Source organism: Puma concolor, chromosome D2, assembly GCF_028749965.1.
Source record: "Puma concolor isolate L17-30 chromosome D2, mPumCon1.1.hap2, whole genome shotgun sequence".
Lineage (NCBI taxonomy): Eukaryota > Metazoa > Chordata > Mammalia > Carnivora > Felidae > Puma > Puma concolor.
Window position 1 is genome coordinate 69,704,856 of NC_141677.1, and position 27,348 is coordinate 69,732,203.

General features: G+C 41.7%; 1 long non-coding RNA gene across 2 annotated transcripts in view; it reads left to right on the forward strand.

The window, feature by feature from the left end:
• Nucleotides 1-27,019, forward strand: part of LOC147576166 (uncharacterized) — a 47,423-nt gene extending 20,404 nt beyond the window's left edge. For both annotated transcript variants that reach the window (XR_015241831.1, XR_015241832.1), the window contains 2 exons: nt 23,299-25,743; nt 26,644-27,019. This is a non-coding gene — a long non-coding RNA (uncharacterized LOC147576166). The remainder of the gene's footprint in view (nt 1-23,298; nt 25,744-26,643) is intronic.
• Nucleotides 27,020-27,348: the final 329 nt, after the last annotated feature.

Here is a 27,348-nt window from a genome sequence, read left to right on the forward strand (position 1 = left end):
GTCAGTGGAATATTTAGCATATTTTGTTGTTTTCAAATTCTCTGAAAAATTAGGAAATTCTTAAAGGATGTGTGAAAATCTCAGTCCAGCATGGTAGAAAGTAAGTGTAAATATTGGGTGAGTCTCCAATTTTTTAACAGCTTTATTGGTATACAATAAACTGCACATATTTAAAGAATTTGACCAATTTTCACATGTGGATACATCCATGCAACTATCACCACAATCAAGGCAATGAAAATATCTTTTATCTCAAAAGCTTCCCCCTGGCCCTGGGTAAATTTTAACAAGTTGGTGAATTTGCAAATACATAATCTGAAAAATGAGAATCAATAGTATTTGTCCGTCTTTATGTCAATACCACCCTGTCTTTGATTACTATATATTAAGTCTTGACAGCAGGTAATGTTAATTCTCCTATTTTGTTCTTCTTTTTAAAGTTTTTGGCTGTAAATTTAGCAGTATCGCACACATTTTTAGCTTTATCGGCATCCCACATTTTTATATGTTTAAAATTCATACGTTTAAAATTTACTTCAGTATAAAATGCTTTTTAATTCCTTTTTGACTTCTTTTTAATTAAAATTTTTTAACATTTATTTATTTTTGAGACAGAGAGAGACAGAGCATGAACGGGGGAGGGGCAGAAAGAGAGGGAGACACAGAATCGGAAGCAGGCTCCAGGCTCTGAGCCATCAGCCCAGAGCCTGACGCGGGGCTCGAACTCACGGACCGTGAGATCGTGACCTGAGCTGAAGTCGGACGCTCAACGGACTGAGCCACCCAGGCGCCCCTGATTTCTTTTTTAGTGTATGGGTTTTGGGAAATGTATAATTTTCGTTTCTAATATTCAGAGATTTTTTTCAAAGATCATTCTGTTATTTATCTCTTATTTAATTCCACTGTGTTCAGAAGCTGTATTTCATATAACTTAAATCCTTTATTTTTATTGGGGCTTTTTTGTGGTCTAGAATGTGGTCTATCTTGGTAAACGTTCCATACACACTTAAGAAGAATGTGTATTCTGCCGTTTGATGGAAAACTTTGTAAGTGTCAATTAAGTCAAGTTAATCTACAGCATTGTTGAGATCTCCTGCATTATTACTGATTTTGTCTGATTATTCTGTCCACTACTGAGAAAGGGATATTGAACTATACCCTTCCATCAAACTGTGTAAATATAAAATAGTGGATTTGTCTATTTTGTCTTAGTTTATCAGTTTTTGCTTCCTTTATTAGGTGCTCTGTTACTAGGCACATCAATGTTCAGAATGGTTGTGCACCCTTGGTTAACTAATCCTTTTATCATTATGAAATGACTTTATGCTTGGTAATATTCTTTGCTCTAATATATGCTTTGTCTGATATTAACACTGATACACCAACTTCCTTTTGATTGTTACTATCATGGTATATCATCTCCCATTTTTACACCATACCAACCATTTCTGTACTAACATTTGAAGTTCATTTCCTGAAGGCAGCGTATAGTTGGGTCTTACTTTTTTTTTAAATTGAATTTGACAATCTCTACCTTCCAAGTGTGATAGTTAGAGTATTTCCCTTTAATGTGATTATTATTACAGCCAGGTCTAAATCTATCACCTTGCCACTTGTTTTCGACATATCCATCTTCACTATTTTTTTCTCTTCTTTTGTCTTCGTTTTGATTAATTAATTTTTTTTAAGTCTTTTTTATTGACTGATTAGCTATAATGTTTTGTTGTTTCAGTGGTTGCTTCAGGTTTGGAGTATACCTCTTTTTCTGACCCCTGTCTACCTTCAAATGACATTTTACTACTTCATGTTAGTAAAGTGATAGGTACCTTATAAAGTATAATCTGATTGCCCAGAAGCTTCAGGTCAAGTAGGTATTAACATCCTCATTTAACAGTGAAGAAAGGGAAACTTAGAAGAATTACATAGTTTTCTCAAGATCAATCAGCTAGAATTTAAATTTGGGGAAGAAGATGAGACAGTGTCACTATATTTCACCTTGATAGGTTTATAGGCTAGTGAAGAGGAAAATGGCTATGTGTAGCATCTCAGCTGAGGAGACTTGGCTTTAAAACTCCCCATCTATTTCATAAATCCCAAATGTTCAGAGACCATCTGAACCAGTTATTGACATGTGCTTTTGATCCGTTTTTAAAATTAGAAATTAAGTCTCATGACTACAAAGATACAGCTGGATATGAATGTTTTCAAAAAATGCAACAATGAATTCCTTCTGCCTGGGATGTCCTTCCTCTCCTGGAAATTCTTCTTGTTTTTTTTTTTTTTTTTTTTTTCTGTTCAGTGCTTCTTTATCTGGGAGTCCATTTCCCCCCCTCTATTCTGAAGTTTTCATTTGACTCTGATGTGAAACATATTCCCTCCCGAGGATACCAGGAAGCTCCCACGGTGGCTGGAAAACAACTGAGTGTGGACAAAGGTGACAGATACCAGTACGTCATATTTTTTTCAGGGAGTGAGATAGGGGCATGTTCCAATGTGGCCAACTTATAGGAAGGAAAGAGCCTATCTTTAGTTAATTAATAAGTGACCTCTCAGCAAAATTTGATGGCCTAAAAAAATTCAGTTAGCCTAAATTCAATGGTTTCTATGTGAGGCTTATAAATGTCAGAATAACTATTCTTTTAAATGTTTATTTCTGAGAGAGAAAGGGAGAGAGAGAGAACACACACAAGTGGGAGTAGGCAGAGAGAGAGAGGGGGACAGAGAATCCCAAGTGGGCTCTGTACTGATAGCAGAGAGCCTGATGCAGGGCTCAAACTTGTGAACCATGAGATCATGACCTGAGCCGAAGTCAAATGCTTAAACTGACTGAGCCACCCAGGGGTCCCACTATTTTTTACTTATACAATTTCAATTTCAGCATCCAGGACCACTCTTTAATGAAGGGCTTAACCATTCAACAATGAAAGAAAATCTAAGGCAGTAGCTATTAACTTGGGGTCCCTGGAACCCCCTAGGAGTCTATGGATGCTCTTTGGGTATATGTGTACATTCTCTGTCTAGGGATGAAGGTCCATGGTTTTCAACAGCTTCTTAAAGGGAGCTGTGACCCAAGAGAGCTCAAGAATTTTTATATTAAGGGTACTTTTCTCCAATTTTAGAGAAAATATTCAAAGTAGCCCAATAAAGGTGACAAGATTTAGTCAGTAAGTGTAATTCAGGCACCATTTATAACATATCTATTCGAGACTGTAAAATGGTAGGTTATGAACTTGGATTTTACCCATGGGGGTTTTTATATTAAGTTAACATCAGATTCATATAAGCCAATAAAATGGAATAAAAATTTAATTAGTTTGAATACTCAAGTAACCCAACTGTTTTCCGGCACTCAATTTTTCATACATAGGAGGCAAGTGAGAAGAAAGAAAATTATTACCTATTGGTCAACACAATGCCTTTGGAATATTTTGAGGTCATGTGACTTCCATGTTGTTGGTTCCTCTTGCACAGAACTAGAGATGGTCAGAAAGATGATCCTGAAGCATAATATGATCAAAGCCTTCAAAGATTAAACTTTTGAAAGCAGCAAGTTGGGTTAATGCACGTTATAAAGATTTTAACAAGTGTGGAAATAAGGAGGTTTCCGGTTAACTCACAAAGAATGAGAAAGTTTATTCTCTTGTTTCCTGAACAACATTAGTTGGTGAAGTTTTCACAGTAAGAGAGTGTATTTTTATAGCTCTCAATATCTCACAATATTCTTCATTTACTTTTTTTACTTCTCATGCTAGCCCTTTGAGGTTGGAAGGCATTTGATGAGGAAGGGATGATCTCATTTAAGAATTTGAGGTGAATGAGTCATGGTGGCCTCAATGTCAGGAGACGGGGAAATGGTTCTTAGCAACAGCAGCAGCCAACACAATAGAAATTGTTTCAACATGACCACCATTTCAGGAGCACATCATGGCAGAAACCATGCTGTGCTTTTCCCCTTCAGCCTCTAAATGAGATTACTCAGGTACTGTTTCCTTCTGACAGGAGAGAAGCAGGTGACATCCCACATTTTTACGGGGAGCACCCTAGCATGCTGGGCAGCTGGGGCCTCCTATTTCAGTGACAAGTTTCCCCCTCAGAGGCACACATACAATACAGTTTTCTGGCTTTTTTTTTCTTCTGAGCATTTCAAACTATGTTAGCTGAGCAGAATCACAGCATTATTGCAAAATCGCTTTGCTCCGGACACACTCCCTGGTCAACGAGGATTAGTGTGCTTACCCTTTCCTGTTCTCTCAGGACTTGGAGTTTTCATAATAATAAGGTAATAATTAACATTTATTGAGCACTTACTGTGTATATGGCATTGTCTGAACAGTGAGTCACTTTCATTATGTATATATTTATTCTAGGAAGTTGGTTCTTTTTACCGGTTCGATTTTAGATGAGAAAGCCAAGACTAGGAAGGATTATTTGACTTGCCCAATTCAGTGGAGCCAGAAAAACCTTAGATCTTGTTCTTTGTTTTCACACCCCACTCTTTTTGCTGTCCTTCCTCCCTCCCTCCCTCCCTCCCTCCCTTCCTTCTTTCCTTCCTGCCTTCTTTATTCCCTTTCTTCCTTCTTTCCTCCCTCCCTTCCTCCCTCCCTTCCTCCCTTACTTTCTTCCTTGCTTCCTCCCTCACTGCCTCCCCACCCCACTCATATAACTTTCTGCTATGGCAAATATTAAACACTTACAATACATAATAGTTTAACAAATGACCATGTACTCTACTCAGCTTAAACAATTATGAGTTTCTGGCCACACTCATTTCATCTATAGCCTCATGTACCCCCTTCCATATTACTTAGAAACCAGTCTTAGGTAGGTATATGGCATTTCATCTGTAAATATTACAACATGGATCTGTAGTAGCTCTTGGTGCCCTGTGTCACATCTGGTTGTCTGTCTCTGATTTCAACTGCCGCTATGGCAGAATTTCTGTGGGATCTCAGACTCTCACTGACAGTGTAAGTGTCACTGGTCAAGGGTGTGCCATGCATGGTTCCCCTTTCTGCCTCAAAGTCTTCTCTGAAATATAGGGAGTTATCAGTACTGGCATTATCAGCTCGTCAGATGGGAAATGGAAATGGGAGATCATGTCCTGGCCTCCTGTGTGCAGATGGACAATTCTGGGGGGCATTCTGTACCCTTCTCAGAGGGCTTCATAGAATCAAATCCCCACTGTCCATTGCTGCGACCCTGATAACACACCCTTTGACTGGCTTTTTGCTCATTCTCTTTGTACTCTCCCTGATGCCTCACTCTTGCTTCCTGGGATCACTCCTCCCCACTCCACCAAAACTACTTGAACCCAGGTCCTTTTCTCTGTCTCTGCTTGTAGGAATAGCTCAATATTTCTAGACCTTTATAAGTCTTTTTAGTGAGCAGAACTAAGAAATATGTTCTGTTTTGTTTGTTTGATTTAAAATAAAATACATCTTGAGTTCATACCAATTCTTTAAATCAACACTGTTTTTCTTAAGGTCTGCTATCTCACAACCATATCTTTCTCCTACTCTGAGAATCCAGTTCTCAAGAACACCTGAAATAAAAGAATTAGAATATCACATAATTACTTATTTGTTTTATCTCACAATACACATAAATGTCTCAAAATAATAATTTCCACTACCTCAACTAACAATATGATTACTGTAAACAGTTTAAAATTTAGATTTTTGTTTTTTAGCGTTTCTTTTTGTGTTCAGTGTTTATCCTGCAAGGGATGTGCCTTTAAAAAGACACCTGTTTTCTTTGTGTGTGTATAAGGGAGTATATGGTATAAAAGAGCCTCACCAGAAACCAGGTCTGTTATACACACAGCCATGTCCATTTGGAATTCAGAAACTCCTACCAACATACCAGCAAACCAGAGAAGTTTAGTTTGATCTTGAACCAGGCTGAAGTCCCAGCCTTCAGCAATCAGCTATTTCATGCATGAGCCAAGGGATGGCGCTTCAGTGGTGTGGCCCCCCTGTCCCTCTCTTGACTTGACAGCAGAAGCCCAACTCAAGGAATTAAGAAATTAAGAAATTCCTTATATCAAAAGTTAAGGGGTCATTCTCTCCTTATCTATTAGTTCAGAGACAATCTACCCTTGGAAATAAAGTCTCTCTAATAGGAAAACCAGTCCATGTCTCCTACTCAGCTGATGGGTGCCATTATGCCCAGTGCCCAGGCCCAACTTCTGGGACCAGAGAATCTAGAAACAACCTCTTCCATCAAATGGTCAGACAGCTCCAGGCTAAGGTCTTTGCCACCATCATCTCCAGTCTCTATGTATTGTTCATAATCTCCAAGGCAGACAGCTGTGCTGAAGAGGATGAGATCCCAGAGTCCAAGAACAGGGCATAGCTACTGGTCATCTGAGCCTCCAGAGATGAAGAAGTCAGAATCATATGTGAATGAAAGGATTTCAAACATCTTATGAATAACTGTGGGCCTTAGTGACCTCATGTGGCAGCTCTGTGAACCATGTTCATGGACATCTCAGCAGCATCCTCATTCCTGCATTCCTCAGTGTTCTGTCATTCTTCCATCACTGCGTCACTCTGACAGGCCCTGAGAAGTCATGTGGAGTTTTATGCCACATGGCTCACACATCCAACATCTCTGCAAGTGCTAAGGAAAACATCGGGTGTGATTAATGGAGTCTATTTTGAGTCATGACATCTGTCAGCTAGAGCACATAATGGAAAACAGGGCTTAGGAGGAAGCATATCCAGATTTAGGGGCAAAAAGAAATAAGACAGAAGGTTGGGGTTTGGTTCATTCTGGCCCCTGTACCTGGGCCAGCCTTTCCCATGAGTGCCTGCCAGGTGTCTTGCAAATGCCCTCTGACATCTCCTGTTTTCTGACCTGTTCTCATGTGACTCTCTTGTCCAGACTTTTCATTAAGGATGGTCTTTTCATGACTGCTTAAATGATGAAATCACATCCCCAACTCTGAAACAGAACTAAAGGAAGGACTTGGACTTGCTGCCTTTCTATGTCTCCCCTTTTAGTGCCTTCATCTTGTCCTGTCTCAGCTCAAGAACCCATATGGCTCTCCCGCTGCCTGGAGGATAGATTCCAGACTCCACAGTCAGGCACCAAGACTTTCCAACCTTGACTGCCTACAACTCCCCTGTGTGATCCTTCCAGACCAGCCAGATGGCAGATCTGCCACCCAAACATGCTCTGTTCACATTGTCTTCTGCCACAACACCCTAACCTTGGCAGTGATCCTTCACAGTACAGTTTCAGGCCCACCATTTCCTGATCACCCAATCCAAAGTGTTCATTTTTCCTCTGAACCACAACATGGACAGTCTATTCCATGCTCTAGAATTACTTCTTTAAGAACTCAGAGCCTATTGACTTGTCTTGCTAGCATTTGTGTGTGTGCATGTGTGTGAGTGTGTATACATATGCATGTGTGCCTTGACCTCCAACTGACCGAGACGTTCTCTTAAGTGAAGGGCCATGTATCACCTATCTTCTTAAAACTCCTGTAGTCACGAGAGTATATTCATTGTATATGAAGATGTTAAATGGGACTTTTCCTATTGTCTGGAAATTGACAATTAGGACCAAGAAAAGGGCAAAGTTCTGTACCGCAAGTTCTATAGGGAGCCTAAAACATTTGGAAGGACAATGCCTCTTGAGGATTTTGATAGCTCTGCTACTACATCTACCACCTAGTCACCCCCCTCCATTTTGTACCAATGTATACAAATCTGACAACTGGAGGTGGGGTGTGGGATGAGGGAAGGACTCAACGAAAATTGTTAGCGTAGTAAACTGTCAGCCTTTCTCCCCTCACTGGGGATGTAGAGAGATGTAGTCATACCCAAAGTTGTAGCAAGTGACGGGGAGACTCTAGTTCCAGAGGAATCACCCCTTGGATGAGGGTATTTCTAAGAGGGAGACAGGTATCACACTTCCTGGTTGGAAGTCTACTTAGTGCAGCCGATGACCTATCCTTTGTGTCTTATTTAAGTAATAAGACAAGAAAGGTGGGTAAAAACAAAAGTGGAAAGATTAACATCAATACTAAAGCAGTGAGCACAACTAAGTTCATGTGTGCTTAGCATGAATCAACCAGACATGGGTGGAGAGGGGTGTGTGTGACTCAGGGCCCCACTCCTTACTTAATCAGAAATTCCTAGTATTTGTCTTTTTTATTTTTTATTATTTTTTAAAGATTTTAAAAAAATTAACATTTATTTATTTTTGAGAGACAGAGAGAGACAGAGCATGAGCGGGGGAGGGACAGAGAGAGAGAGAGAGGGAGACACAGAATCCGAAGCAGGGTCCAGGCTCTGAGCTGTCAATACAAAGCCCAACGTGAGGCTTGAACCCATGAACCATGAGATCATGACCTGAGCTGAAGTCTGAGCTTAACTGACAGAGCCACCCAGGTGCCCCCCACCTTTTCTTTTAAAATTTTTTTAACATTTATTTATTTTTGAGAGACAGAGAGAGACAGAACATGAGTTGGGGAGGGGCAGAGAGAGAGAGGGAGTAAAGATTTTTTTAATGTTTATTTATTTATTTTGAGAGAGACAGAGACAGCATAAGTAGGGGAGGGGCAGAGAGAGAGAAGGAGACTGAGAATCCTAAGCAGGTTCTGCACTGTCAGCGTGGAACCGGATGTGGGGCTCCAACTCAGAAAATCATGAGATCATATCCTGGGCAGAAACCAAGAGTCAGAGGCTTAACCGACTGGGCCACCCACATGTCCTATCATTTTTATTTTTAAAGAAAGAATTTTATGGCCACAAATAATTAAAAACCATTGGCCTAATTTATGTCTCAACCCTATATCCACAGCTACCTGCCCGTGAAGCTGTCATCACTCAAAAAGACACTCAATGAAAAAAAAATTAACTTCTATAAGTCAGACTCTGGGATACAAGGAAGATTAAGGCACAATTAGCAAGTTGGTTCTTGTAGATTTTTTTCTTCCCCCTGCTTGATTCCCTCAAGTTGCATGGGCTGTCTAGAGATAGAAGATTATAAAAATGTTTGGTGCAGGTCAGTGATTCCATCTCTATCCTTGATTTGCAAAACGAATGCTGCCAGTGGGGTAGCAGGAGGAAAGAGTATTTCAGACTATTCAGATGTCCCTGGCTTTTTGTTTTAGCTACGCACTGATAAGGTGTTTTTAGAAGAGGAGATCTATGGACAATTTAACACACTGTGTAGTATCTGAAGGAAGCAGATGATTGACACTTGTCATATTTGCCACCGGGAGCAAATTCTTAGAGGCTCTGAGTTGCCTTCAGTGCTGCCCCAACTTTTTGTGTACTCTCCAAACCCTGGCAATGACTACAGTGAAGCTCCTCCACTTGGTGATGATGGACGTTCTCTTTGGTGGTTGGAATGTATGGCAGGTGAAATTGCAGGACATGCGAGAGTCTATCAATTTGATTTCCCCTGGAAAAGTAGTCCTGCTTGGTTGAGCAACAGCCGGCCTTGAAGAGGATGGACACAGATCAAGAGAAGGTTAAGATCCCCCAGCCACACATTTCGAACTATAAAACAAATGTACTGAAAAGAAAATAGAGAGCTTGCCCTGGGAACCAGACATGTTATTGATTCATCAGTCTGGTATTAAAAAAAGGAAAGAAAAGTTTAAAAAGTTCCTGGTTTCTCCTTTGTCACCTGGTGGTTACCGTGCCTCGGGATAGGCAGCAGGAAATTCAGCCTACAGGAAAATACATGATAAGCTTTGTATCATTAGCCTGAATTCTCTCCTTTCCCCTCTGTTTCTTCCACAGAAATTCAGAAAATGTCCATTATCTATTTTGCTGGGCTTTTCTTCTACCCCTCCTTGTGCTGAAGCCCACACTTTGGTCACAGTGACTCCCTGAAGTGTCCTTCAAATTGTGCTGCGCTCTGTCTGGAGCAGCCTTCCCTGCTTCTCACCTGGATGATACCTTCTCATCCTTTAGTTCACTGCTCAGAACATAACCCCCTCTCTGGGGATTTTCTGGGTGGATTGGCTGCTCTTCTGGTCTGTTGAGGAGTCTACCCCCTTCTCAAGACTGAAGGCTCCTTGAGGACAAACAGTATCAAGATTGATGCTCCACACCCAGTGCCAAATCCTGCAGCTAGATCACAGGAAGTGTTAATTTAGCTAAATTTGTTGAATGAAAGACGAATTATGAGATGAATGAGTGAAGTCTTCTCAAACCATGATGACCGCGACTTAGCCATCTTGCTTGAACATCTGCCTGTTATCTTTCATACAATTCATTAAGCCCAATCTACCAGGTAAGATCTTCCAGGCTTGGGTGTTTAATGTTGTCCAGCAAGCAGGTGGCCCAGTCAGACCTTCCCTCCCCTGGATTGGTTGGATCCCCTACCTTCAACCAGCACCCATAGTGATCTTCCCAGTGCAATCATCAGGCCGTGTCTCACAACAGGTTAGCCTCCTCTCATCACTGCCGAAGGATTCATGTCTCAATGACTTAGTGAAGCATCCAAGTCTGTTTGTAGTTATAACTCAAGTGGTCTTCCCACCTCCATTTTGTGTCTCAGCTTCTTCATTCTCCCAGAAATACTTCTTTGATTCTAGTCATATGAATTAAGATGTTTCTTTTGTCAGAAGGTTCTACCCTTCTCTGCCTGGAGAATTTCAAGTCTTCCTTTATGAACCAGCACACTCTCTCTGAGAAGTATTTGTATATTTCTTCAGAGAGCTCTCTCCAGTTACTATTTTACATGGCCATAACAGTTTGTCATTTTGACCCTAGTATAATTGGGGAGGTAGAGGTTTTAGAAGGGAAACCCCGCACAGTGCAATAAATGATGCTTTTGCACATTCTGTGCTTTGGCCATTGCAGTACTATTCCTTTACCTATAAATCATTTATGATAGGGCCTCATTCAATACTTGTTGAAAAAGAGTAGCAGGTAAACAGAAAAGGCTAGAGAGTGTTGTTCCACGGAGTCTATCATTCCTCTAAAGAAGTGAGGAACATGGCTGGAAGTCATTAAGGAGACAAGTCTGCTTGTTGTCACTCTGGTTTCTGCTCAAAAGACATCTCCTTCAAGAGGCCTTGCTCGGTGAGTACCCATCTACAGGTCATCTGTTGCTCTGCCTTATTTCTTTGTGACACATTCTACCATCTGAAATCATCTTCTGCATTTAATTGTTTACATGGGTGTGCATGATATTTCTCCCCAGAATGTGGCTCTATGAAGGCAAGGATTTACTCTTCCTTATTCACCACTGTGTCCCCAGGCACAGAAGCCATGCATGCTGTGTTCTCCCATATTTACAAATTGGTAAATATTTGTTGGTCGACAAAATAAAGCCAATGAGGAACATACTTCAAGAATTATTAGGGCCAGTTAGATTAGCAGCTTCCTCTCTTAGGGATATTTGTGGGACTGTGGAACTCTACACAGGACTTGAAAATGACTGTGAGTACCTAAATGGGCTAAGTTGCTATCAAACCAGATACATCTCAGGGTAAAATCTGAGATGCTTAGACTAGCATCTGACCATCTGACTACCAAGTACATCTGCCATCTAAAAGAGAAGTCCACCGTAATAACTTGTAGACTTCTATAATCTGCAAAATATTCCCATTTTTTGTGATATTTTTTCTTGATCACCTAATTCCCCAAACACATTAACCTTAAACTCCTTAAAATGAAAAATGGGTGTAGGATGGAAAGGAAGGGAAGGAGGAAGGGAAAGGATAACTATTTAAAACAAATATGGCTGTTCCTTTTTATGACTTCATATTTAATGTTGCAGGATGGTCATTTGGGTGCATTTTACCAAGAATAATTGTGTTAGCTTAGAAAGATAGAGAAAAAATATTTTTCTTACCTAGTCACCAAAGCCTAGCTCAAATGCAACCTCCTCCATGGCCATTTCTGATTATGGCAGTCTTTATTTTGCCTTTTTCTAGTCTGAATTCCCTATGGAATTGGCACCACTAACTTGAGCCCTTAATTGAAGACTGTCTTTCATTAGTGCCATTTCCTCCCATGTTTCTGCAGAGGGATTTGTGCTCACTAGGGATAGATGCTGTCCCTTAGGATCAATATATTTCCACAGCAGGAGCACCAGGTGAGCCTTCACTTTAGTTGTGATGGTTGACTCATGCCAAAGCACACAGATGGCCTTGGCCAGAGTACTATATATATATGTGGTCTCATTTAATCCTTGCAGCAACTATCTAGGGGTAGATAGTATTTACAGAAAGGATATTGAGGGTCAGAGAGGTTGAACCATCTGCCCAAAGCCCCACAGTTCATAAGAGCAGAACTAGGGTTCTACCAGGATTTTATCTTGTGCCTTTTCTCCTATACCTGACTTGGAGAACATGCTTCTGGCAGAAGAGTACTCAAAGCCAGGCTCAGTGACAATTGATAGTGGAAATGGAATCTTGTCTCTGCAACGATTTCCATTCTCCGTCCTGTACATGTGTCACTGCTTCCGGTTGGCTTCTAAGTGCCAGCAACAAATGGCATTCTACCTCAGGGCCCATTAGAGGTCGCAAGTAGGGGAACTATGTGTACCTGCAACTGTGCCAAAATTCACTGGGTAGGAACATGACAAAGGCTGTTGTATTCTACTGTGTTCTGTCTTGGGGACTCAGAGCAGTGGGGGGGGGGGGGGGGTGGGGGAGGGGAAGGAACAGGGAGAGAAGGCTGGTAAGGAGTTTGAAGTTCCTGCTGGCAGTAGACCTGATATTCCTTCCCTTGAGTTCATCAGATACAGCAGCTTAACATCCTGGGGATAAAAGGCATATGTCCTCCTAATTTTAGGAGAAACTCTACTTTTAGATATTTAAATTCAAAAGTTTTTCTTGATCAGAAAGATCATATTTTAAAATGTTTATCTTTTTCACCAGAATTGTAAAGAAGAAAGTAAAAGTCACTTGTATAAAAAAGTCATTTGTATAACAAATGTTACTAATGGTTACTCTGTTAGATCATTATTTTTTAAACATAGCTGGGATCATGCTTTATTTATATATAGCTCTTAATCCTGATTTATTCACTTAACACATCAGAAGCTTTCTTCTCCTGCCCTTAGATATTCTTCATGAGCATAATTTTCATGACAGCATCATAATTACCTTATGGACATACCATAATTTGCTACCATTTTTCTAACATTGGACATTTAACTTCTTTCCAGTGTTGTGTTTCATTGTGTGCCTGGTAGTTGTCATGGTGGTTTTGTTTTTATGGTGGTCACTGGGAGGTCACCAACGTGTTCATCATCCTAAGACCATCCTGGATAGCCATTCTAAATTTCCACGTATTTGTCATGTAATGATACCATGTGAGCGCTTGGGAAACTCCCCTAGGAGGTCATTATGGCTGAACAGTGGTCCACAAGAACTTTAAACATAGTCTTTGCACATTTATGCTTTCCAGGAAAGAGTTGCCTTCCCCCAACTAAGTTTTCTGAGTTAATGCCGTTCTCCAGGGAAGCCTATGGGGAAACAAAATTTCTTACTTAATGATGTGCCATCAGCTCACTTAGTGCTGATTTCACATCACCCAACAGAGGTTTGGACACAATATTCTCTTACTTTTGTGTATTTTCCTGTGGATGGTTCCTTGGAATAATGATGTTAACACCTCCAGGAGAGTTGACACTCAAGCCTAAAGTGGGGATTATCATTATTGAAAGCATCATGATTATGCAAATCTAATCAAACTTTTCTTTTGGCAAAATTTGTTACCATCTTTTTAAATTCATTCCATGACTTATTCCTACCACCACCTGAATACAGTAGGCTGGTAAAGTCACTGCAGTCTTCTCAAAAAGTGACATTGAGACAGGATGCAGAGGCTAGGGGATTTTTAAAGAGACAGTTACGAGATGGGGCGGATTCTGCTGAGGTGCCCATCCGTCTGGTTCTTTGGCCTTGCTGGTGGCATGCCTCTGTACCCTGTGGTTTCCTGCACTTGCCTTCTGTGGACAGGCACCACGTTCTTTGGATCTTCTCCAGACCTTACAATCCCAAATGGAAATTATGGAACATTTTGAGGTCTTAGAGCCAAGAAGTGACCTGGGAGTGCTTTGGCCTCTCCTTCATCTCCATAGTCATCCTCAGTAGGCAGTGATACTCTTGGTAAAAAATGGCACCAACGACAGGGACAAATACACACCATTTGCTTACACTGATGTAATGCATCTTTAGAAAATTCTGCCTCTCCTATCGATCTGTGTCATATGGTGTAAATAAAATTACCGTGCTTGCTGGGCAAACACAGCTTCAAGACAATTGTTTGCCAGCCAGCATCCTGCCACCAGGCCCCTCCTGTGTACAAATTCTGGATCTGCTTAAAGAAGTGGCTTTTAATCGACTTTTGGATTATGGATCCCTGTGAGACTCTGAAAAGCTGTGGATCCTCTGTAAGAAAAACATGCACAGATGCCCACATCTGTCACACAGTTTCACGGGGTTTGCTTTAACCCTGACACAGATTAAAGTAAAACAAAATAAAACAGCAAAATCCTTCTCAACAGGCCCAGACACTCTTTAGAAAAGAAAACCAAGGCCCAGAGAAGTCAGTAGTTCATTGTGTGACAGAACTGGGGCAAGAATTTAAGTTAGTAATTATTACCTTCTCCATATTTTAGGGACTTGTTTTTTTAGTGACGCGTAGCCAGGGGTTATATTCAAAATATTGACCACAAACAACTGCCTGTGAACACAGCTGGTTTGATGAATCCATGATTCTCTCTGTCACCTGGGGGCTTTGTTGCCCCAAGATGGAAAGAGGCCCGGGAACCAGTGAAAGACTTAAGCACCAGGGGGAATTTCTAAGTAAGACAGCAGGCTGATGGGGGCATGCAGGGCCATGACCTGCCTGGGGCAGCAGCTTTGTTCCCTGCCCACAGAAGGAGCAAGCATCCAACACTGAATGTGAATGAGGCCACCCAGTGCTGACAGCTTGACCACCAACAACTGTGAGCTCAGGGATGATTCCCTGAGTAATGTGCAGTTTGAGATTTACTGGGAGACAGAGCAATTGATTCTGGTTTCCTGGGCAAGTGCCTCATATCAGGCAACTGAGTGCTGGTGTGGTTAAACCATAGCACCCACACGGTCCTGTGCAGTATCATCAACTGCGACTCAATGATGTGGACAGCGCTGCCCAGGCAGGTTGTATGGTTTGCATAATCTCTTTCTTTGCGAGATGCTTCTCCTCCACCCCAAGCAAGATTTCTCATCCTCTTCCTTAGGGTCAGCGGAACGTTAACCTTGTAATGGGACACAGAACTCACCTGATGCAAACCCCTCCCTGTTCCCCGACCCTGCTATACTCCTGCCTCCCACTTTATAGTTATGGAAACAAAGTCTCTGGGAGGAAAAGCCATGAAACGTTCAGATTTAGTGCTGAAACTCCATTGTACTGCCCCCTGCCCACTGTCATTCACATTACTTGCTTACTGGGCCTTTAAAACAAAATTGCATCTTCGTAGGAATTTTTTCTTTGGCAACTTCCTGAAATATATTCTCTTCTATCATCCTGTGTATTTTCTGGCAAAACATATTATCAAAAGTCTCAAGTCAGAGCAGATTCCATGGGACAGTACTCTTGCAGGGAAGTAAAAACTGCCTCCTGCAAACAATCTAGAGTTTTCCCGAATCTGTTGTGGGCAAGTTTGTTTGGGGTTGTGCATGGGGTCTCATCTCAGAGGACCATTCCACGGCCAGAGCCACGATCTGTCCTGTGATACGTGCCGCTCTGTGGGATCCCAAAGCATTTTTGGTAGCTTTTCATTACCCTAACCTTTCCAAACTGGCAAAGGAAACATTTCCCGCCCCTTACTGTTTCTCAAAGCAAATATTAGCTTGCAGTATTTTACTCTCTCTTAGCCTCCAAAGAAATCTGCTATTGAAACGTTGGAAATGGGGATAAATGAGCCCATCCTCCAATCTGTTTACTGCAATTCCCTTAATTGCTAAATTGCCCCATGCTGTTTGGCTTTCTATGATATTTTTGGGCTTCAGTTGAGCTCTGGAATAGGTAAGGTTCTCTGGGTTGTGTCAACAGGATTATCACAAATCCTCTTTCTAATAGCTCTGCGTGCATTGGCATACATCAAAGTACTAGCTTCAGCTGCCAGATTCTCCGTATTCATGAATATCTGCATATAAAAAACAAGGGGTTTTATTTGCATATGGATTAAAACAGGATGTGGGTTTTCCTGTAGTTTATGTTCCCTAGAGTAGAGGTATAAATGTGCAACGTTTTTCCTTGCACTTTCATTGTTACTTGGGTTGTGAAGTATAGTTTTTCTTTAATTCCTTTTTTTTCCTGATTATGAAAATAGTATGTGCTTGTGAAAGTTGGAAAATGCCAAGTAATAAGAACAAAGACATCTTCCACAACCTTACCTCCCAGCTGCGTTTCGATGTGCTTACGTTACTACACAGTATTCCCCCCAGAAGTCTTCAGCAGACTGTATATACAGCTTTATCCTTTTCTTTAAATTCAACAATATTTATATCTCACAACATCTTCAGATGTTTTTAAGATGGTATTTGGATACCACTTTAAGGGCTGCATAGTTTTCCATCATGTGGGTGTGCCATAGTTATCTAGGGGCTCTCTAGAATGCCTCCTCTTACTATTTTTGCTGCTGTAGATAATACTTCGTTGATGATTTTTGTGCATTAAGTGTTGGGTATTTACCTTCAAATACTTTTTTCAGAAATGGTATGATTTTGGAGTGTTCTTGATAAAAATGACTGGTTTTCTTTGTAAAATAGTGTCCCTAGCACACTACGAGAATGTTTATTACATCCAACTTCAACAGCTCTGATATATAAATAAGTAAGATATGTACATATCCCCTCATATCCTGCAGACAAGAGTGTTTTCCCATTGTTGTGTAAAACTTAGGCGTCTTTGATTACAAGTGAGATCAAACTTGTTCCCTATGGTTGTCAACCTGTATTTCTGCTTCTGTGAACTTTCTCCTCTAATAATTTCATGGGTGGTAGTTTAGGACGGAAGCTCAGCGCCACGAGAACACCAGTGTGTGAGGTTTTTCTGTACAAAACAGTACTACAAAGCCACAAGTGCCTTTCTTCCTATCAGATGGACTCTGCCAATGTTACTTAGACATGCATGAGCTGGGAGCATTTCCTTGTATTTAAGCTGATATAAATTTTTCTGCCTAGAACTGTGGGGAGCCAGTCTTAAATGAACCCCTACAGAAATGCCAAATGTTGCTTACGGCAGTGGGGGTCTCATTTGGGATGACCGAAATAATGTTCTGTCATTAGCCTGGGGGTCATGCCAAGAGGTGGGCAATCACTGGAGATGAGGTCCGGCACAGTGGAGGTGGTCCTGAGCAGTTTCTACTCAACAGATGCCTCTAATGAGACATCTGCGCCTGAGGGTTCCGTTTAATTGGTATCTTCCTCCTCCTTCTCTGCTCCTGTCGTCAGGCAAACCAATTTGGGACATTTAAATGGTGCCTTCTCTGAAGTCTTCTTCTTAGTGTTATCTTCAGGAAATAAAGGCTCCATCTTGCAGGGCTTAGGTAACTGGAATTATTTGACACTTGGCATTTCCCAGCTTCATGGGATGGAATCCAAGAGAGACAAGGGAGAGAAGTGCTGATCATCCCATGGCCACTGTCACCTCAGTGGAACAGTGAGTGCTCCTCCCAATTGGGGGCGTGTGTTCTTGGTTGATTGCATTCAGTCATTTTGCAGATAACTAAAACAGCAAAATGATTCAATGTTAAAATCTAGAGAGTCGATGTGATCATTTCATCATCTCACTGCCTTCCGACTTATCCTGAGGGAAAAATGAATGTGCCTCTTTTGTTGTATTCATGCTGCCATTTGCTTTCTGTGTGGTCTTCAGCAAACCAAGGTCTGAGAGGAGAAGTAACTCACCCAACTCAAAAGAGAAGTGGGACTACCGGGAATCTACATTTCTTTGCAATGCATTTTCGTGTACTCCTAGACTCTATGACCCACCCTCAGAAGGAGACATCCTTTGAGTCGTTTTTTCATCTCGAGGTCTCATCTGCTTACAATTTGTCGCCTTGTCCCCTTGTGACCTAGGACATTGCATATCTGAGATGGATGACTGGGTCACGGGTAATATCTGTGACTTGGGAGTGTTTTCCTCTTTATGAATCCAACAAGCCTGTGCAGCTCCCCGGTTTTCTTTATTAGTTCCACATGCTAACCATTGTGCTAGCCCAGCCAGATCAGTCACTGTCTCTTTTTGACCCCAACCCACAGCTGTATATTTTGGGGCTCTATAGAGATTCCATCTGATTCTAGTTTAGATTGATGCCCCACATAAAAAGAAGTTGAGATGGAATTTACCAGCAGGAAGTCCTGGGAACAGGAGCCCCATAAAGAGCTCAAACCACGGGGGCAGGTCAAAACCAAAAAGAAAAAAATGAATCCATGTGTACTTACAGCTAGAAGTCACCATGTGTGTGAGTGGTTTCTTATGGGATAGAGGGTAGATTAAAGCAAACAGCACAACTGAAAAACAAATACTAAAAAACAAAAACCCCCACATCATCCTTTTAAGTGTGGGATGAATTTGGAAGCAACATTCGTTCATTCATTTAACAAATGCTTGTTGAGTATCGTCATCTGCCAGCCGGCAATTGTGCCAGACTAAGAATAGAGGCAAGATGGTGGCATGTGTTCTGTTTGGGCTTGGCCCAGGAGGCACAGATGTAAGAGAGGAGCTAAAAGAACAGGATAAGCCAGAGAGATACCTGGTGGTTTGATGGGACAGAGAGGGCAAATCCCAGGTAGAAGGAATATATATTAGCTTCCTACCGTGTCACAAACTGCTGCCACAAATTACCACAAACTTAGTGTTTTGAAACAATATAAATTTATTCTCTTATAATTGGGAAGTCAAAAGTGCTAAAATGGGTCAGGAGGGCTGCATTCCTTCTGGATGCTCTAGGAAAGAATCAGTTTCCTTGCTTTTCCTAGCTGTTGGAGGCCGCCCGCGTTCCTTGGTAAGTGGCCCACCCTGCATCTTCAAAGGCAGCAGCTTCGAATCTTCCAGTCTCTCTCTGTGTCCCTCTGCTTCCCTTATGATGTTGCTTTCTGTTTTATAAGGACCCTTGTAATTTAAAATACAAAACAGATGGGGGTACCTGGGTGGCTTAGTCGGTTGAGCGTCCAACTTTGGCCCAGGTCACAATCTCGCGTTTCATGAGTTCAAGTCCCCTGTAGGGCTCTGTGCTGACATCTCAGAGCCAGGATCCTGCTTCGGATTCTGTGTCTCCCTCTCTCTCTGCCCCTCCCCCGCTCATGCTCTGTCTCTCTCTCTGTCAAAAATAAATAAACATTAAAAAAAATTTTAAAGTACAAAACAGATGAACATCAGAGAAGAGAAGCAAAAATAATATAAAAACAAGGAGGGGACAAAACATAAAAGACTCTTAAATACAGAGAACAAATTGAGGGTTGCTGGAGGGGTTGTGGGTAGGGGGATGGGCCAAATGGGTAATGGGCATTGGGGGGGACACTTGTTGGGATGAGCACTGGGTGTTATACATAGGAGATGAATCACTGAAATCTACTCCTGAAATCATTATAGCACTATATGCTAACTGACCTGGATGTAAATTAAAAAAATAAGTAAATTTTAAAAATTAAAAATTAAAATAAATTAAAAAAAATAAAAAAATAAAAGGTGACTACATTGAATTGAACTGGATCATCCAAGATAATCTCTCATCTCAGGATCCTTAACTTGATCACGTCTCGCAAAGTCCCTTTTGTCATGTAAAGAACATATTCACAGGTTCTGCGGATTAGGGTGTAGTCTTTAGGGGCCATCATTCAGCCTCCCATAATATAATAGCAAGGAAATGGGATATTTTGAGACATGAAAGATGATTTTTTCCAAATGCCTACGTATACACATTCACATTTACACAAGTACATGTGTTGATATCTTCTTGATATATTTTTTTAAATTAATAGACTATTTTTAAAACACTTTTAGGTTTACAAAATTTGAGTGAAAAATACAGAGTTCCCACGTACTCCGTGATACCCCTTCCCTCTGATTAACATATACATATTAACATATGCATTAGTGTGGTATGTTTGTTACAATAAATGAGCCAATATTGATATTATTAACTAAGGTCCGTAATTTGCATTAAGATTCATTCTGTTGGACATGCTATGGAACTTTCACAGGTGTATAATGACGTGCACACACCATTACAGTATCATTCAGAATAGTTTTATTGCTATAAGAATCCCCCATACTTTACTCATAGCGATCATTTAAAGTTTTCCTTTTCTGAGTTTTAGTAAAACTTTGGACCCTTTTGCACTAATGGATGTGTGACTTCCCCTAAACACTATAGCCTAGTGTTCTCAGGTGTGCTATAACTTGTCATGACCCCAGATGAGATTATTTTATAGTAGAAGCTTTTGCACTGGAGACAGTGGTATGCCAGAATCAATCCATCATGACCTGTGAGACTCCATTGTATGCATCTCTTTCTAACTCTGAATTCAGCGAGGTCATGCTGATAGTTTGAAATCAACCATGGTAGAAGTATTTACACCGTGAACATCAGCAAATTCTACAAATCGGATCCCCTTCCCTCCACTGGCCTCAACCCCCCACCCCCAAGAAAGCCAGTTATTAAACACTGACCAGCACACGACTGCCTGTAGTTCTCCCATTGCCCTTTTATCATGGCTGTGAAATGGCAGAACTTCTTGCCTCTTTACTCTTGTCCCACAACTAACCCCCATCCCAGATTTGGAATGAGAATATACATCTAAAACGCATCCATTCTTATGCTGTGTAATCCATTTTGCAACCAAAAGCCAGTGTGAACTTTTGTCACATCATGTCATTCTCTCACTTAAAACTTTCCAAAGGCTTCTCGTGGGATTTAGGATAGAATCCTGACTCCATATCATGACCAAGTCCCTTTTTATTCCACTAGTCCCCTCTTACATCTTTCTCCCTCTCACTTACCAGGTTCCAGTTATTCTGGTCTGCCTTCTATCCTTGGAACATGCCAAGGTTGCCTACCCATGGCACCTTCGCACACCATAGCCCCTGCTAGGAGTGATGGCTGATTCCCCATCATTTACTTCTCAGCTCTTGGACGTCTTCCTGTGGCATTGCTTTTTATTTTTATACCCTGTTTTATTTCTTTATAGTACAATATTTGTCACCACCTGAATGGATCTTGTTTATTGACTGGGTTACTTGTTTATAATCTATCTCTCCTCAGTTAGAACGTAAGATCCATGAAGGTAGGCACCTGTCTATTTTATTTACTTTTAGGCACCATGCGTGTGCTGATGTACAACCACTGTGGATGCTTTATAAATATTTGCCCAGTGAACACATATTTATCCAACAGAGCAGTATCAGCCTTGTCTCTGTCCTCAGAGAGCTTACAATCAATCCACTGGTGCCCTTGAAGCCAGGCTGCCAGCCAGATTAGAGCAATGGCGTGTTCTGGGACACAATCTGCAGGGACAAACTCCAGGTTACGAACCAAGAATTAATTACAATACCAAAGCAAGCCAGTGCATTTATGTAAATTAATTGAGTTTAACTTAATTTCCAACTAGACTGTAGTCCTTTTCTTCCCCCTTTGGGGATTTTCCACTTCATAAGGTAAAACAGAAAAATTGTTCAGCTTTCCATCAAGAAGTTTGTTAGAAACCAGGGCTGATTCTGCAACTACTGATGTCACAGTGGGGAGGGAAAGGAGGACAATAACTTTTCTGAACCAGTATCTAGTCCGACTCTGTTGCCTTTTTCCAAATGTCTTTCTTGGTGATGCCGAAGAAGCCTACTTGCTTTCATCAGCTAGAAAGGGGAGCTGCTCAGCCAGAAGGTGGAACCGCTGGCAGCTGTTTCCCAGAAAAGCCATCCTACATTCCCTATATCTAAAACTTCCACTGAAACTTATAGGACTGAACTTTGACAAGAGTGAAATGTCTTTAGAAATCTTTGCACCATCTTTATTCCTGAGTTGCTGCTGGTCTCTGGCACTCCAGTCTCAGATGCACAGGGAAACCTGCCCTTGTCCTGAATCCATGATGCCTTTTCCATCAGACTGCAGATCCCCATAAAATGTGCAAAGAAGTTGACTCTTGCTGCATTGACTCCTCTCAAGAAAGTGAAGGTTGCCCCAGCCCCCTCTCAAGCTGTCACTGAGAACAGTACTGGAGGGGTGGATTTGCCAAATGTCTGTCAGAGCCAATGCTGGGGGCAGTGTCAGCAGGGAGCCTGAGTTACCTTTGGTGACATGATTTTTTCTCCTCCCTGTTCCCTTCGACTGTTCTGAACCAATGACACAGATCTCAAGTTCCAGGGGACAGGTAAGTTACTCACCAGCTGATTCTCCCAGTAATTGGTGAGAATGAGCAAGACCTCTCTTTTATGGGCCTTCCTAACTAAACCCACTATGGAAATAGGGGGCGGGTGTATGAAGTTTGCTTCAAGGAAGTCTTACTCAGGGAGTTGTTTGTCATGAGTGACACTGGCATTTAAGTTTCTCTCCTTTATTACCATAAAATACCTCCTCAGCATAGACCTGTTTCTCTCACTGGCAAACTTGTCAAAATGGCTCTCATGAAAAGGAAACAGAGAATGGGACAGCCCACTGATCAGAAACTTTGAAATAAGTGCTCCAACTTTGGATATTCATATCTATGATTTATGCTACTGTTTGCAATAAAAAGCAATAATAGAAAATAATAATGAAACAGAACTTTATAGATATTTCTACACTTGCATCAGAAATCCATCCTGCCCCCATGATTCCAAGTTGAGGATGGCAAGCCTTTAATACATGGGTTTCACTTCCTCTGCCACAGCAGACATTGCTGAATGATTACCGCATTCTTTCTTGTTGAGCTGAAATGCAACAGAAGAATCCCTTTGGATATGGTGTTCTTAGCAGCCACTATAATTTATCAGAAATGTTATGCAAGGGGCACCTGGATGGCTCAGTCAGTTGAGCGTCCGACTTCGGATCAGGTCATGATCTCACAGTTCATGAGTTCAAGCCCAGCATCAGGCTTGCTACTGTCAGAGGGAGCCTGCTTTGGATCCTCTGTCCCCGTTTCTCTCTGCCCCTCCTCTGCTCATGCTCTCTCTCTCAAAAACAAACAATTTTTTTTTTTTTAAAAAGAGAGAAACGTTATGCAAAATGGCACCCGTTTGCCAGCCCTGTTCTAAGTTAATAAGATCTGTGTGTGTGTGAGTGCAGGTAGCACTTGGAATGTCCTCAGCTGAAATGCTCTCACGTTTTCAATTTCCATTTCAGATGCATCTTTTTGGGAAAACCGTTTTCTGCCCAAAGGAAATCAGCTTTCCTGTTTTCTGTTGTTATCAATATTGCTGTTTGGGTTCCCTTGAGTGTGGATTAAATGGCAGCTGAGAAATCTTGTTGGGACCACCTCTTCCCATTGCCTTTTGAAGTGAAGTCTTGACAAGAAATGAGTTCTTCCCAAAGATAAGTACATTGGAGGTTGGGTCTGGTGGTAGCTTCCTAATGAATTTGTGGTGCACAGATCTGTCCTTGAGCTATTTTCTGTAATGTTCTCACTGCAGTGTCCCATGACTGATCTTATTTCAGAGAATTGTATGAGTTTTGCAGCAAATTACAAGGAAGGCCTGGTTCCTAAAATCAGCTGAAGGCCAATTAAGGTTTCTTGGGGCGCTTTCCTTCAGCTGCAATGTCATCATAAATGACTCTCCAGTGCAGTGGAAGGCTGACATTTTGTAAACTAATACTATATTTTGGGAGTGATTAAAATCTCCATCCCAGTCACCTGCCTGACCAACTGCCAGTGGCCACAAAACAAAAGGATTACAGTCAATTCATACCCATTAGGAAAATGACGTGAAACACTATTGGTTTAGGCTCAGTGGGGCTTAATCTGATTTCAGGAAGAAAGGAGAGGTGTGCAATTAAAGGAGAGAGGAAAGGCAGAAAAGAAAATCAAATGAGAATTTTCCCCCAAAACCCAAGGCCTTTTTGGTTTGTTCATTTCCATAAGGATTTATTAAGTACCTGTTGAGTTCTTCCCACTATGGTAGACCCTGAAAGGGAGGAAGGAGAAAACACTAGTAATGCCTGTCCTCAGAACTTGCAGTGTAGTAGGGGGGAAATGCTACACACTGAGGAGGTGGCCAGAGAATTAGCAGATTCATGTTAGTAGGAATTTAAAAATATTCTTTAAGTGCCTGGCACAGTTGGAAAAGGAAAAGAAGATAAGTGAGAAGGGATAGTTGACATCTACATGCTCTTACTGTGTGCTTCACATTAAGTTTCACACATATTAACTCACCTTTACAATAGCCCTACATACCATTATTATTCCCGCTTTACGGATGAGGAAACTGAGGCCCACAGAAGTGAAGAAACTTGCCTGAGATCACACAGTCCGCAAGAGGAAGAGCTGGGGTTTGCATACAGCTAGTCTGGTCCTAGAATCTGAGGTTTTACCATTATTCTATGTGGCCTCCCAAGGTGATGGGGTATTCCTGACCCATGAGGATTTTCATTCTCCATGGGGAGATGAGGTCTAGGTGTGGGGATAATTAAGCTACAGGTAGAGGGTGTAACAGTGGAGGCAGGGAATAGAGTGATTGATGACTTCAGAAAGGTGGGTGTGCTAACTGAACTCTGGACATGGATGTGTATATGTTGGGGGAAGCTCTGCACAGAGGGATAGAGAAGGTTCTAACCCAGGAAAAGAGCACGAGCAGAGGAGACTGAAAGAATGGCTACAATTTGCAGTTACTTGTTTGTAGTTGTCTAAGAAGAGAAATCATTAAATCAAAGGGTGCCTTCTTACAAGGACAAGGGTTTATAGCACTGGGGACAAGAGCAAGGATGTGGAATCTGACAGACTAAGTTTAAAGTTCGATTGTGTCACATGCTCCTCAAGTGACCTTGAGAGAGTTACCTAGCCTTTATCTGCAAATGCAAGATAGGAAGAACGGCTATAGAAGAATTGGGAAAGTCTCTCATCTTGTAATGGAGCTCATTTATTTACTTCTTCAAAAATATTCATTAGGGAACCAATTACCTGCCATGTGCTGTGCTAGATGTTCGGACAATGAACAAGGCAAACATGAGTGTTGCTCTCTTAGAGCTTGTATTCTAACTGGGGAGGCAACACAATAAACAAGCAGTAATCTACAACAAGTAATCTTAGGATATGAGAGGGATTTTGAAGAAAACATAGGGTTGGGGCCAAGTAGAATTAATGGCTTTTACTGTGCCAAGGACAGTGTTTGTCAGGTAGGAGGCAATCAAAACACAGGAGCTTTCATTTTACATTTATTAATAGCTCCGTCTTGAAATTCAACATGTAAGAGGAAGCCAAGGTATCAGATAGTCTTTGCTGCCTACCAGGAGGGCATTTCTACTTTCACCTTGCTTACAGACCCCTCTTTAATCCAAGATTCATCTTACCCCCACGGGCAAGGTGTTGGGGTTACAGGAAGCTCAGGATGGATGTCTACATCTCCAAGGAACTATCACTTTCTACCAAAATGTGAGAAGAAACTCTGGAATGCAATGTCATGAATGGGAACTGTTGTGTATTCACTGCTTTCCCCCCAGTGCCCAGGACAGTTCCCAGCACAGAATAGGGGCTCAACAAATGTCTGTGGAATTATTAAACAGGTCAATTGAAATAAACATGGATATATTTTAGAATCACACAGGCATGGCATAAAATTTTAAAAATCCAAACAGGTAAACATATTGGGAGTGCGGCTTTATATTTTCTACCACTAGTGACATTTGCTGCAAATGTTTAAAGAGCTGCCTCTTAGGAATATCCCACTTGACTTTAATTTGAGCCTTATCACATATCATTAAGACCTTTTCTTAGTGCTCTTTCCCGCAACACATTTCTATGCAGACAGCCCTTGTTCTCCAGGCCAGCAGTAGCTCTGAACAAGAGGGAATACCCCAGCATTTGCTTCCGAACTCCTTTTTCATGAGCCAAATCAGCATCCTCAGGCCAAGATAACTAGAAGGAAATGGGATCTTGAATGGCCCAGTTGGGTGGCCTTTGCTAGTGCTATTTCTCTCACCTAATCTTGTTTCCTCTTGCTGAGAGCATCCCTCTCTATCCTGCAAAGCTTGCCTAAAAGCCCACTCAGCTTTCCCCACTTCTCTAGGCTCCAGCGAGTGGGCTCTCATATCTCATAATCTGCATAGTATATTATCTTATCTATCAAAGGAATTAAAACACCAAATAGCAGCACAGGACAAAGCCAGGCAGAGCCCACATCCTGTTTCTCCAACAGGATGTGCATTCTATGAGGCAGAGGCCACGCTTTCTGCCTCTTTGTATTTTGTGTTGTAATATCTCTGGGTTAAGTCCTGGTGATGTTCTTAATGCTTTTGGAGACTCAGTGTCACAGTTGTGAAATGTGAACTGTACTAGTAACTCTTCTATAAGGTTACTGTAAATTTTGAAGAGATAAAAAGTGTAAAGGGTCTCCACAATATCGAGTACCGGTTCACATTCCAAAGCTCCCCTACTGTTATTAGTACATGGCAAGTACTCCATCCTTATTAGAAGATTTATTGAATGATCCACTCTCTGATAGCTGAGAACATATTCAATCCTCTTGCCTTATCTAGATGGCACCGTTCCTGCTGCATTTGAAACATGGGCTTCCTCAGACTCTGCTCTGAAATTGCAATGGAGGAGAAACCAGTGGTTTCAAGAAACAGAAATGCAGGGGAAACAGGGCCAGCCTCAGCTCTACAAGGGTGGTCACCAGCTCCGGGTCTGACAAGGGCCACAGTACAAGACGGAGACGAAGTGCCGAGTTCCCAGAGGCTGTTGGTGGTGGCGAGGCCTGTACCATGAACGGTGTCTTCTGGAAGGTGAGATTACCAGAGCCCAGGCACTCTGGGGACTCTTGGAGGGTCACACAGTGAAGAAGTCTGATAATCACCAGCCCTCTGGAGGGAAGTGGCTGATCCACAGAAGCCTGTTCCTCTACTTTGGTCATTGTTACGGGTCTCACTATAAAAGCACTCAAGTAAGGATCAGTCAGGAGGCTCATGGTCATTATGATTCCACTGTCTGCTGAGACACAAACCAAACCACTCAGATACAAACAGCCAAAAGGTCATGACTCTGCTCTGCTCACCTCTCTGGCCTGAGTCCTGGGCCAGTGGTGACCCCCAACGTGTTGCCCATGCCAAAGTCTCTTACCACACTGAGTCTACCCAGAGGACCAGGGCTGTAAATGGACTGTGGGTGTTGCTGGATGATTCTTTAGAGGCCATTGGCGCTACCTCCTCGTTGTACAGATGGGGAAACTGAAGCCATGTAGG